A 13,879-nucleotide genomic window follows, 5' to 3' on the forward strand; every position below is an offset into this window, starting at 1 on the left:
ATTCCCTTAATTTCACCTCAGGCGGAAGAACTCATAGCACATGGGATTTTTATCTAATACAGAATGAGAATGTCTACAGGATTAGAAATTCAAATGCTAATTGACTGAATTTGAGATTACTAGAAACCATGCCATTTGTAGTGTATTGGTATAGCACAGTGGTGCTATTTCACAGTCATAGGCTTTTAGAGATGGCTGATTTTCAATGACAGCCTCTACAGCTTGAAATGCACAGTGAAAATCTTTCTGTATCTAATCAGAGTCTGTTTTTACCTCTCTGCGTTAAAGCCAAGAGGCAACGTGTTTAGAATACTGGGGTCAGAGACCCCAGTCAAATCTCTTCCTCTGTTGAGTCCTTTGAAATACTTCATGTGAGACTCATGTTGAACTTAACTTTAGTATCTTCCCTTTATGCCCCCCCCCCCCTTTTGAAAATGTCATGAATTTTTAGAAATGTTTAGTAGTTTCTTTGAGCTCATCACTCGTCCCTTTGATAATCACAAGATTAAATCGTTTTTTTTCCTTCTCTCCTTTCTTCTTGACACGTCAGCAGCTGGAGTTGACCTCCCGAGAGGGGATGTGTGTGTGTGTGTGTGTGTGTGTGTGTGTGTGTGTGTGTGTGTGTGTGTGTGTGTGTGTGTGTGTGTGTGTGTGTGTGTGTGTGTGTGTGTGTGTGTGTGTGTGTGTGTCCTTGCATGCATGAGATTCGTATGGCTCAGACACATAAAAGAAGATCCAACACAGAACAAGGGCATCTTCACGAGTCCTGGTTAATCTAGTGTGTGTTTTTTCACTTGTGCGTGTGTTTATGTGTTTTCAACTCATCAACACCATAGTATCCTCCAAGCTCATCATTAAGCTTGAGGCCCTGGGTCTCAACCCCGCCCTGTGAAAATGGGTCCTGGACTTCCTGACGGGCCGATCACAATTCACACAGTAGAGGGAAATGTTGATAGTATTAACTAAAGCGGAAAACTAGAAAGTTGAGTGAAGTTCAGTCCAGGGAGAGCTGTTTAGAGGGAATATTGGTTACAAATGGTTAGAGGTAGCCTGAGAACCTTCCAGAACATGTAATTAATTTAGTCTACCCCTCTTCTCTTTTACCTTTTGTCTTTGTAAAACTCAGGTTATCTGTAGTCATTACACAGTGCCCTGCTGAAAAATACCTCAAAGGGGTGGAATTTGTGGGTACACAAGCATGAGGGAGCAGAAACAGCTTGCGGTTATGGAGCACAACAAGATTGTGGGACAGAAACCAGCAAGTGACATTAAAATCTATAAAATCAAGACACAACCACCTCATTCTTCTCTCTGCAGATTCTTAAAACATAATGCATAGACATGCCTACAAAAATCCCCTGCAAAGGGCTACTATTGGCAAGAACGATCTGTGAAAGTCAATGGGCTGGGGGAAGTTTACAGACAGTACTTTGAGATGAGGAAGGGTTGTGCAGTGTTGTGCAGTGTTGTGTTGTGGTTAGACAGTAAATGTATTGTTCTGTATGAGAACGATTGAGGTGACAATTCTCCGCAGTCTCCCATACACAACAATTGTTGTGTAAGAACTGCCCTCCTAAGACTTTTCACACCTTTTTTGCCCCCCCCCAGCCCATTCAATTTGTTGACTGATCTTTCCTCTCAAAAGCAGCTCCCAATGTCCCCTCATTGTCCCTAAACAATATGCTAGCCATCCCATTCGGTTAACACCTTTACCAACAAAGGCGTGTTGCTCTACATCCCTTCCACAAAAAGTGTAAAATGCTAACACCAAAACCATGTCTTTGCAGGAGACGTGCAGTACCAGGAAGAGTCTTAAAGGCTCAAATCAAATCACATTTTATTGGTCACAGACACCTGGTTAGCAGTTGTTATTGCGAGCATAGCGAAATGCTTGTGCTTCTAGTTCCGACTATATCTCAGCATTCAACACCATAGTACCCTCAAAGCTCATCATTAAGCTTGAGGCCATGGGTCTTAACCCCGCCCTGTGCAATTGGGTCCTGGACTTCCTGACGGGCCGCCCAAGGTGGTGAAGGTAGGTCATTCTCTGTGCTACACCAAACGGTAACTCAAATCAAATCAATTTATATAGCCCTTCGTACATCAGCTGATATCTCAAAGTGCTGTACAGAAACCCAGCCTAAAACCACAAACAGCAAGCAATGCAGGCGTATAAGCACGGTGGCTAGGAAAAACTCCCTAGAAAGGCCAAAACCTAGGAAGAAACCTAGAGAGGAACCAGGCTATGTGGGGTGTCCAGTCCTCTTCTGGCTGTGCCGGGTGGAGATTATAACAGAACATGGCCAAGATGTTCAAATGTTCATAAATGACCAGCATGGTCGAATAATAATAAGGCAGAACAGTTGAAACTGGAGCAGCAGCACGGCCAGGTGGACTGGGGACAGCAAGGAGTCTTCATGTCAGGCTCAGGTCCTCCGAGAGAGAGAAAGAAAGAGAGAAGGAGAGAATTAGAGAATGCACACTTAGATTCACACAGGACACCGATTAGGACAGGAGAAGTACTCCAGATATAACAAACTGACCCTAGCCCCCCGACACATAAACTACTGCAGCATAAATACTGGAGGCTGAGACAGGAGGGGTCAGGAGACACTGTGGCCCCATCCGAGGACACCCCCGGACAGGGCCAAACAGGAAGGATATAACCCCACCCACTTTGCCAAAGCACAGCCCCCCACACCACTAGAGGGATATCTTCAACCACCAACTTACCATCCTGAGACAAGGCTGAGTATAGCCCACAAAGTTCTCCGCCATGGCACAACCCAAGGGGGGGAGCCAACCCAGACAGGATGACCACATCAGTGAATCAACCCACTCAGGTGACGCACCCCCTCCAGGGACGGCATGAGAGAGCCCCAGTAAGCCAGTGACTCAGCCCCTGTAATAGGGTTAGAGGCAGAGAATCCCAGTGGGGCCTCCCGGGTGGCGCAGTGGTTAAGGGCGCTGTACTGCAGCGTCAGCTGTGCCATCAGAGTCCCTGGGTTCGCGCCCAGGCTCTGTGGTAACCGACCGGGAGGTCCGTGGGTAGGGATCTACTTGTCTCATTGTGCACCAGCGACTCCTGTGGCTGGCCGGGCGCAGTGCGCGCTAGCCAAGGTTGCCAGGTGCAAGGTGTAGCCTCCGACACATTGGTGCGGCTGGCTTCCGGGTTGGATGCGCGCTGTGTTAAGAAGCAGTACGGCTGGTTGGGTTGTGTATCGGAGGACGCATGACATTCAGCCTTCGTCTCTCCCGAGCCCGTACGGGAGTTGTAGCAATGAGACAAGATAGTAGCTACTACAACAATTTTATACCACGAAATTGGGGAGAAAAAGAGGTAAAATTAAAAAAATAAAAAAAAGAGAGAATCCCAGTGGAAAGAGGGGAACCGGCCAGGCAGAGACAGCAAGGGCGGTTCGTTGCTCCAGAGCCTTTCCGTTCACCTTCCCACTCCTGGGCCAGACTACACTCAATCATATGACCCACTGAAGAGATGAGTCCAGGTGAGACCAATAATACGCTGATGCGCGTGACAGGGAAAGGCAGGTGTGCGTAATGATGGGGAGCCTGGCGCCCTCGAGGGCCTGGGGGGAAGAGCGTGAGCAGGCATGACAGGAGTTAAGACTGCACTGTTTTCCCACCTGCAATCCATCCCGAATCTCCCCATTGTCCCCCAGCAAAATGTGCCTACATTTAGGCTATTGTTATTGTGTATTTCTCACTATGTTAAGGTAAAAAATCTGAGTATAATGCTTTAATGGATGTCAACCCTAATACATGTTCATGTCATCGTCATCAGTCAACTGCATTACAGTTAAAAGCTACTGACTACCACCACCTATTTCTGTATGCTAGCTATGCTACCAGCTTATATGAACTGGAGTTAACATTCAGCCGGCACTTTTTCTAAAGTTGAAAAGGGACAACTTCTAAATGTTGTACAGTGAAAGAACTGTAAAATATATCCAAATCGGGTTTTAGTAACCACATTGTGGGCCTGTTACAATACATCAATCATGACGGATTTGACAAATATCCACTTTGTTAGATCAGATTTGATGAATGTGCGCTTATCCAGCGTACTTCTATCCCTTCCCTGCATTCCACTGACCTCTTTGCCGAATCTATCACCATTACCTCCCTGATCGCTTTCCAGCAGTTCAAACCCATTTTCTTGTCTTTGAAATCCCTACAAGAGGTATCATTACGATGTTTTTGATTTGTTCTTTATGTTTGTTGTCAAGGAAGTGAGTTTGTGTTTATACAGGATGTACCACCCCCACCGACTGTCAACCAATCATATACGGAGCAATGCGGAGCCCTCGGCATTGTTACAAAATATGGGAGGCGCATGGCATCACCATACGGATCTTTATTTGGCCTCTGCAAGCCTCCGGAGGGTGCGTCACACCCTCTGTAAGGAGTGTGTGACGCACATTACTGGATCAAGCATAAATTGACTTTTAATAGGCTGTAATGCTCAGAAAAAGTATGCATCTTAGAAATAGTTTTCACGTAAACTTTATATGTCCGAAATCAGAATCAAATAATCCCTGAAAAAGTAACATGGTCATTGTGTTAGAACGTTTATGTTTATTGCCGATTTTCTGCATTCATCAAAGTCCCATCAGGTAGCCTGATTTCAGATGTAATCAACAAGATTATTGGGTCCTTCTATAAATAAAGGGGTCAGGGTCAAAATGGTGTGATATACACTACCTGTCAAAAGTTTTTGAACACTTACTCATTCAAGGTTTATTTTTATTTTGACAATTTACTACATTGTAGAATAATAGTGAAGACATCAAAATGATGAAATAACACATATGGAATCATGTAGTAACCCAAAAAGTGTTAAACAAATCCAAATATATTTTATATTTGAGATTCTTCAAATAGCCACCCTTTGTCTTAATGACAGCTTTGCACACTATTGACATTCTCTCTCTACCAGCTTCACCTGGAATGTTTTTCCAACAGTCTTCTCTTTGCTTATTTGAGCTGTTCTTTCCATAATATAGACTTGGTCTCTTACCGAATAGGGCTATCTTCTGTATGACACCCCTACCATGTCAGAACACAACTGATTGGCTCAAACACATTAAGAAGGAAATAAATTACACTAATTTACTTTTAAGAAGGCACACATGTTAATTGAAATGCATTCCAGGTGACTACCTTGTGAAGCTCGTTGAGAGAATGCCAAGAGTGTGCAAAGCTGTCATCAAGGCAAAGGGTGGCTATTTGAAGAATCTCAAATATAAATATGTTTTGATTTGTTTAACACTTTTTTTGCTTACTACATGTTTCCATATGTGTTATACAATGTAGAAAATAGTCAAACAAAGACACACCCTGTGTGTGCGTGTGTGCGTGTGTGTGTGTGTGTGTGTGTGAACTAGACATCACTTTCTTGCTTCCTCTGTCCTTGTTTCCTCCACTCCTTGCCTCTCCTTGAAAGTGCATTGGAACCCGAGGGGAGGAACCTTCCTCACCTCACCTCCTTGAGGAGGTGAGGAATGGAGGAAACAAGAAAGGAGTGTTAATTGCATTTCCTTCATTCCTCACTTCCTCTCTCCTCGCCTCCTTCTCAAAGCCCATTGGATAAGAAGGTGAGAGGTGAGGGCCCTCTGATCTTCTCATCCAATGGGTTTTGAGAAGGAGATGAGGAAAGAGGATTCAACAAACCAAGGAAATGTAATTGACATTCTCCCAAGGATAGAGGAAGCAAGTATTTGACAGCTATTCCCATTTTTTGAAAGTGCCAGACTGACTGACTGAGCTACCATAATATTCATGGGCTTTCTAGAAACAACCCCTTCCCCCTAATGCCCAGATTCTAGACACGAGTGGAGATCTGAGAGGGATTGATTGGTGGTGACATGCTGAGAGCTCCACCTAACCCTCTGATAGGCAAGGTGGAATGTTGGCAGTATTGCTTACACCAGTCCAATTATCTCAGATCTCCACTAGGGGTAAGGGGTAAGGGCTAGGGGTTGTTTCTAGGCAGGACCCCACAACCCTTCAGGTGTGTGGTGGGCCTACAGCATGACATTTGAGGCATTGGATATTTACTTCCATTGCTATACACACATAGATTTGCACAGGTGGGAACTGGACACACCCACGGCACCCTACCAGGCTGATCAGACAGGTCTGGTTAGCTGAAGACCTGCTGTAAACAGTGAAAGGATATATTTACATGTCTACTGTTCACACCCTTGCTTCATTCCAGCTAGTTAGATGTGCAACCACTGACTAACTATAGCTAGTGCATATCTCTAGTCTAGCAATTGATACTGTTGTTTTGGCTGTATAGCATCATTCAGTAAGATTACCAATGGTTAGCTAGGTATCTAGGATATACCAATATATTAATAAGTCAATATACACTAAATCGTATGCAGAAATTGAGAAATCGTATCTTATTTTGGCACTGTGGCAGGTATGGGCAGCTATTATCAATTAATGAATAGATAGTAGATGAATAGATTTGAAGAATGGAGTTAGAAGGGTGACCTGCTTTGAAAGGATAACCACATTTTAACATTGAAATATCAAGTCGTTTTTTGGTTTTATATGCAAAAATTAAACAAATTCAAAAAGCAATTAAAAAATGAATAAACAGGCTGTTTTCACGTTGCTCCGTTTTAACTCGGAAAACAAACGATCAAAACATACAGACCATAATCTTCCCTCAATCTTACCGAATCTTGATATAATGTTGTTGAAGAAGTAGGCTAATTATTTAGACCACCTTAACAACATAGACACCAAAATGTTCTGTCAATCCTCAAGATAAACATTAATTCCCGCACTTTAGCTGTTGTTAAACTGTGTGCAGTATCACACAACCTCTTTATCACTTGACAGTCATTCTGAAAATACTTTCCTGAATCAGCTGATGTTGTGCGATAATGTCCCCAATTAACTAAACAGCCAGACATAAAACGCATATCAAACAACTATTATGAGTAATTATTGAAGGACCCTGTTAATGACAGTATCACATTTTGTTTTATTAATCATATTAAATTTACACTTTCTGTTTGAAGCATTGGCTTTTGCAATCACATACATTATTTTGGATATGTGGGTGCATGAAAACGATTTTCACACCGTAACATAGGGAGCAGTAAAGGCTCCTCGGAGAAGGAAGGGGGGACCATCCTCCTCAGTGAATTTCATAAAAATAAAACTATACTAAATATTTCATGTCACCAAATAATTGATTAAAAGACACTGTTTTGCAAGGTCTACAGTAGCCTCAACAGCACTCTGCAGGGTAGCACCATGGTGTAGCTGGAGGACAGTTAGTTTCCGTCCTCCTCTGTGTATAGTGACTTCAATACAAAACCTAGGAGGCTCATGCTTCTCACCCCCTTCCATAGACTTACACAGTAATTATGACTTCCGGAGTAATTATGACTAATTATAACTTCCGGAGGACGTCCTCCAACCTATCAGAGCTCTTGCAGCATGAACTGAGATGTTATCCGCCCAATCAAAAGGTCAGAGAATGAATCTAATATTGAAAGCATAAACTACAGCTAGCTAGCCCTGCAGTGCATACAATGTGGTGAGAGGTTGACTCTAAGAGAGGGAAAGGCAAAAGTTGAACAGTTTGAACAAATTCATTTATTTAAAAATTAAGGAGAAACAAGAGAGCAAGAGTGAGAGAGGGCTATGTTTCGTTGTATTGTTTTTCACTTTCACTTAGCTAGCGAATGCAGCTAGCCAGTTTAGCCTACTCAAATAACCATCTCAAACTGAGAGGGATGCTATGTTAGCTAGCTGGTTATGGCTATCCAACACTGGAACTCTTCCAAGTCAAGGTAAGCTTTTGGTTTTATAAATGTATTGCCACCGGGGTCTGCCGGTGTAACTGCTAAACTGCTTGCTGACTGTACACTGTACTGCATGATTGTAGCAGGTTTAATAATGCATTACTTCTAGTAGCTATGTTGACTAGGACGTTAGCTAATATGGCGACAACGACGTAGGCTGTTTGTAGCAGTTAGTGGTTATGATATGAAGGTTTTGCTTGGAAAGTTTTTTTAGCCATGTCACGGACAGCTGATGTGTTGTGCACTGAAGTCCACAAGCGAAGGGAAAATGTGAGAGAAAGAGCACATAAATGCGAGAAGGAATTATACAACGAGCAAATTGATCATTCTGTTTGTATGTGGCTGCTATGAAAGTGAACTCTGTTTGCGTGTGATCAGTGGTGTATTCATTCCGCCAATTCCGTTGGAAATGTTTCTTAAACGGAAGCAAATGGAACAGGGATAAACATACCTGAATTGTCCAATTGAAACTCTAGTTTGCAACTGATGTACTAATGATTACACCCTAGATCAGCTAGATGCAGATAAGAGTGTGCAAGGCGGTATTGAATGTGTAACTGTCTGTCACCTTGATTACTCAAAAATTTTTCTCTACCTGTGCACTTACATTGTAAACTTTCATTAATAGGCTAGGTTGTAGCCAACTCATAATGGGTACTGATATGAAGATACGAAATGTTACAAGGTTACAGTACTCTTAAGAGATCGCCATACAAAAAAGAATCCAACAGCAATATCCAGGAATGTCACAGGTTCAAGGTCAATGAGTAATTCAATTATTAAATGCTTAATATATGATCTATCAACAAACAAGTGTATCATGAATGTAAGAAAAGAAATGTAGTGTTTTATGTCACACAATTTTTGCCAAATCTGTGAAGACTCCAAGCATGTGAAAGGGTTTAAACATAGGTATTGATTCAACTCATGAATTATGTTGAATGTATCTATGTCCCCCCTTTATATCTTAATGTATTCACATAAAAAAAAGTTGACTAAATGACTTATTTGCTGATAAGATTTTATTGTCATTTGAGCAGATGGTCGAGAAATATCGACTCCCAAAGCAGGACTTTTTCCGCTTCCTACAAGTAAGACATTATATTCTGAAGAGCACCACCTTAAATGGTAACCCTGATGTGTCTATCATTTAAATAATGCTTTTTTTCCCACAAAGGAAAATGTCTGTAAGTCTGTTTTATGATACTTTAAGGTCCTTTTCTGCTGTCAACACACAGAGGGTGAAACAAGTGTGGGAGAAAGAATTGTCTGTTACTATTGACGAAGAGATGTGGGAGGACATTTGGAGATATGCAAAAACAATATCTATATGTAATCGTACTAGAGCAATCCAATTAAGAATAATACACAGATTGCATATATCCCCAAATCGCAGACTTGCTTTTAGCCCCACTTCCTCCTCTCCTCAGTGTCTTAAATGCAAAACTGATACAGGCACCCTAACACATTGTTTATGGTCATGTACCAAAATAGAAAGATACTGGTCTGGTGTTCTGCAAGAAATTGAAAAGATCCTAGGGGTTGATCTAGAATTGGACCCAGTTTCTTTACTGTTGGGTCTCCCTAGTAGGCAGGTTACTTCTGTGGGTAAAAGGAGGCTTTACAACATCCTTACCTTCGCAGCGAGGAAAAACATCATTTTACAGTGGATTAGTGATAAGGTTCCTTCTATTAAAGATTGGCATAAGATACTATTTGAATGGGTGCCTCTGGAATATCTGACATGTACATTGCATTCTAAAAGAGACCAGTTCTACAAAGTATGGGAACCTTATCTAAATTACCTAGAACCTGAGGTATCAGCTATTATGCTGCAAATATTCTCTTAGAATGGCGGGGATGTATGTATTTCAGAACTACACTGTACGTTCCATGTGTGGAACCTAACCTCTTGGTTTAAACTGAGCTTTTTTGTTTAATTTCTGTTTGTAAGTTTATTTAAAACGTATGTATTGAGAGACGCAATGATGGGGATGGGGTGAGAGAAGCACCAAGCGGGAAGAGGAAAATGGTGTACGTATGGGTGTGTGTATGTATGTATGTATGTATGTATGTATGTATGTATGTGTGTGTGTGTGTGTGTGTGTGTGTGTGTGTGTGTGTGTGTGTGTGTGTGTGTGTGTGTGTGTGTGTGTGTGTGTGTGTGTGTGTGTGTGTGTGTGTGTATGTATGTATGTATGTATGTATGTGTGTATATATATATATATGTATATGCATGTATATATGTATATATATATATGTAGGTATGTGTAAGTGAGTGCTGTTTTGTTTGTTGCTTTGTCTCTGTTGTTGTGTCTCTTAAAAATGAAAGTGAAAATTGTGAAATTCCAATAAAAAATACTGTTACACATAAAAAAAAGTCCACTACAATAAATGCTCACTGGTACCCTAGTTTATAGAAAGACCCTATTAGGGAAATCATTATTCTTGCAAAGCATGTAAGCATTTTAAACAAGTTATTATATTAATCTTACTATTCACAATAATCATATTATTGTGTGCATGTAACCGTGCATAAGTAACCAGTTCTGTATCCATTACACTCAACAAAAGCCTACAGTAAAATCAATGGTTTTTGGTGGCACAATGAATTTCACAGGTTTGGATCCATTTTGTGTTCAGTTGTGTAAAATTCAGATGAGTACGACCCACTGCAACCACATCCTGTGGTCAAGAGTTAAAACTACAGAGTATTTAATTATACAGTAAATGTAGTAGAACACGTTCACTGAAATAACAGCTCAACAGAGAGAACACATCAAAATATAATTTAATTTCTATTTTATACTATGTATGTACCACTAGCGTCATGCGGTAATGATAGGTTGTTCCTCACTATAATCCTGAGTTGTGTTCTGTGACTGAACAAACAGGTTGTGATTCTCAGTGATTCACTATGAGTGGTTACCCTGTCAGTATTCCCCTCGTGCTATGTTTCACCAGACCTTGAATCACTGCCAGAGAAACAAGTACTGAAACATTGGTAATCTGCATAGAGTGCACAAAGGGTTTGTTTAAACCTAAGATTATAACATCTGTGGTTATTGCAGTAATTTACACCACAGGTTTTGGAATCGATGTGCATCTTCAAAACAGATACATCAAATGTTACTTACCTTAGGCAACTAAATCCTCCTGAACTTTTGACCTAAGGTGAACCGAACTGAACCAAACCTTACAACAAACAAAGTGTAAAAGCAGGATGTTCATGTAACCTTTACAGACTTTTCCAGAGCATTTGACACTAGACCATGGCTAGCTCCTACTCAGTCTAGCAGAGCATGAGATGTCCCAGACACAATGGTTTTGTTAGAGCCGATTTGGACATATTTGTATAAAAGACTGAACATACGGAGCTCCATGTATATTTGTGTAAATATATGAAATATTAATGTACATGATGAAATATTAGGTACGTACCTTTATGATTTATATTTACCTGATTGAGATATATTCATTTGTTAGTGTAACTCAGTTTTTGCCCCCCCCCCTCTTGCCTATTCATTTGTTAGTGTAACTCAGTTTTTGCCCCCCCCCCCCTCTTGCCCATTCATTGTACTGTGGTAAGTGTGTTAGGATAAAGGCAGGAAGTTGGGCCTTCGGGGGAGGGAGTCCTTGCTAGATGCGGGAGCGGTATAGTTTTTTGACCATACAGACATACAGACAGGTCATAATATGTATTTTCCATATCCAGTATTCTATGCTTTAAGTTGATTGGATAATCATTTATTTGTTAGATATAAGAAGAATAAACATTTTTGTTGCACCATATCCCTGGGTGTCATTGAATGTTTGGCCGTTTGGAAACCTTGAGTGTGGACTGTATGCGTACCAAACAACCCCGCTTCAGGCTTGGACAGTGGCTATGGTAAAGACGAAAGGAAGCCACTACAGGTTTACTATCAAGAGCATGAGGTGTCCCGCTCACAATGGTTTACTATCAAGAGCATGAGGTGTCCCGCTCACAATGGTTTACTATCAAGAGCATGAGGTGTCCCACTCACAATGGTTTACTATCAAGAGCATGAAGTGTCCCACTCACAATGGTTTACTATCAAGAGCATGAGGTGTCTCGCTCACAATGGCTTACTATCAAGAGCGACCTAGAAAACCGCAAGTGAAGGGTGAGGTGGAAAACATGCCTTTCTAACCCACAGCCAGTCCCAGCTGGAGTTCCCCAGGGTGGAGGGCTCTCTCCCCTACTGTTTGTGCTATGCACGAACACCCTAGACTCCAGCCTCCTAAGGCAGCATCCACCCTGTTATGTACGCTGATGACCTTACATTCACTGAGTTGTGCCATGGCAAGCTACCTGGCCAAACACAAGCAGCAGTCAATGCAGTGACAATACCTACTTAAATTTGTTTGAGTGCCTTCTTGTATTTAATTTTTCTTATATTTTTATCAAATGTTTATTCATTGAGCTTTTTATGTTTCTATTACTCTTTTATTCGCTTACTTACTTTTCGTATTGTTGTTGCATTGTCGAGAGGTGAAACTGCAAGTAAGCATTTCATTGCACTGTTTACCCAATGTATGTCATGTGTATATGACGAATAAACAAACTTGAACTTGTGTGGAAAAACCAACTGCCTGTAAATGAAAGAAAAGAAAACCAAGGATATGGTCATCTGCTTCAGGTCTACTGACAAGGCCTTTCCAGCATCGGCTGCTGTAAACGCCCATCCAGTTGAGCACGTGGAGTCTTTCAGTCGACTGGGTATAATGGTGTCAGCTGGCTTGACCTGGGATGAACACATCAGGTACATTCTAAAAGAGGTTCAACCCAGGATCTACTATTTACAGTTGAAGTCAGAAGTTTACATACACCTTAGCCAAATACGTTTAAACTCAGTTTTTCACAATTCCTGACATTTAATCATAGTAAAAATTCCCTGTCTTAGGTCAGTTAGGATCACCACTTTATTTTAAGAATGTGAAATGTCAGAATAATAGTAGAGAGAGTGATTTGTTTCAGCTTTTATTTCTTTCATCACATTCCCAGTGGGTCAGAAGTTTACATACATTCAATTAGTATTTGGTAGCAATGCCTTTAAATTGTTTAACTTGGGTCAAACGTTTTGGGTAGCCTTCCACAAGCTTCCCACAATAAGTTGGGTGCATTTTGGCCCATTCCTCCTGACAGAGCTGTTGTAACTGAGTCAGGTTAGTAGGCCTCCTTGCTTGCACACTCTTTTTTAGTTCTGCCCACAAACTTCATTCAAGAAGTTAAATCTTGGTTGCAAGTGGGTCTTCCAAATGGACAATAACCCCAAACATACTTCCAAAGTTGTTGCAAAATGGCTTAAGGACAACAAAGTCAAGGTATTGGAGTGGCCAACACAAAGCCCTGACCTCAATCCTATAGAAAATTTGTGGGCAGAACTGAAAAAGATCCCAGAAATGTTCCATACGCACAAAAAGCTTATTTCTCTCAAATTGTGTGCACACATTTGTTTACATGCCTGTTAGTGAGTATTTCTCCTTTGCCAAAATAATCCATCCACCTGACAGGTGTAGCATATCAAGAAGCTGATTAAACAGCATGATTATTACACAGGTGGACCTTGTGCTGTGGACAATAAAAGGCCACTCTTAAAATGTGCACTTTTGTCACACAACACAATGCCACAGATGTCTAAAGTTGTGAGGGAGAGTTCAACTGGCATGCTGACTGTAGGAATGTCCCCCAGAGCTGTTGCCAGAAAATGTAATGTTAATTTTTCTACCAAAAACCGCCTCCAACATTGTTTTAGAAAATGTCGCAGTACGTCCAACCAGCCTCACAACCGCAGACCACGTATATGGGGTGGTGTGGGCGAGCAATCTGCTGATGTCAACGTTGTGAACAAAGTACCCCATGTGGTGGTGGGGTTATGCTATGGGAAAGCTACAGACAACGAACACAATTGCATTTTATCGATGGCAAATTGAATGCTCAGAGATACCCTGACGAGATTCATGTTTCAGCATGATAATGCACGGCCCCATGTCGCAAGGATCTGTAC

The sequence above is a fragment of the Oncorhynchus clarkii genome, chromosome 23, assembly GCF_045791955.1.
Source record: "Oncorhynchus clarkii lewisi isolate Uvic-CL-2024 chromosome 23, UVic_Ocla_1.0, whole genome shotgun sequence".
In the NCBI taxonomy this organism is placed as follows: domain Eukaryota; kingdom Metazoa; phylum Chordata; class Actinopteri; order Salmoniformes; family Salmonidae; genus Oncorhynchus; species Oncorhynchus clarkii.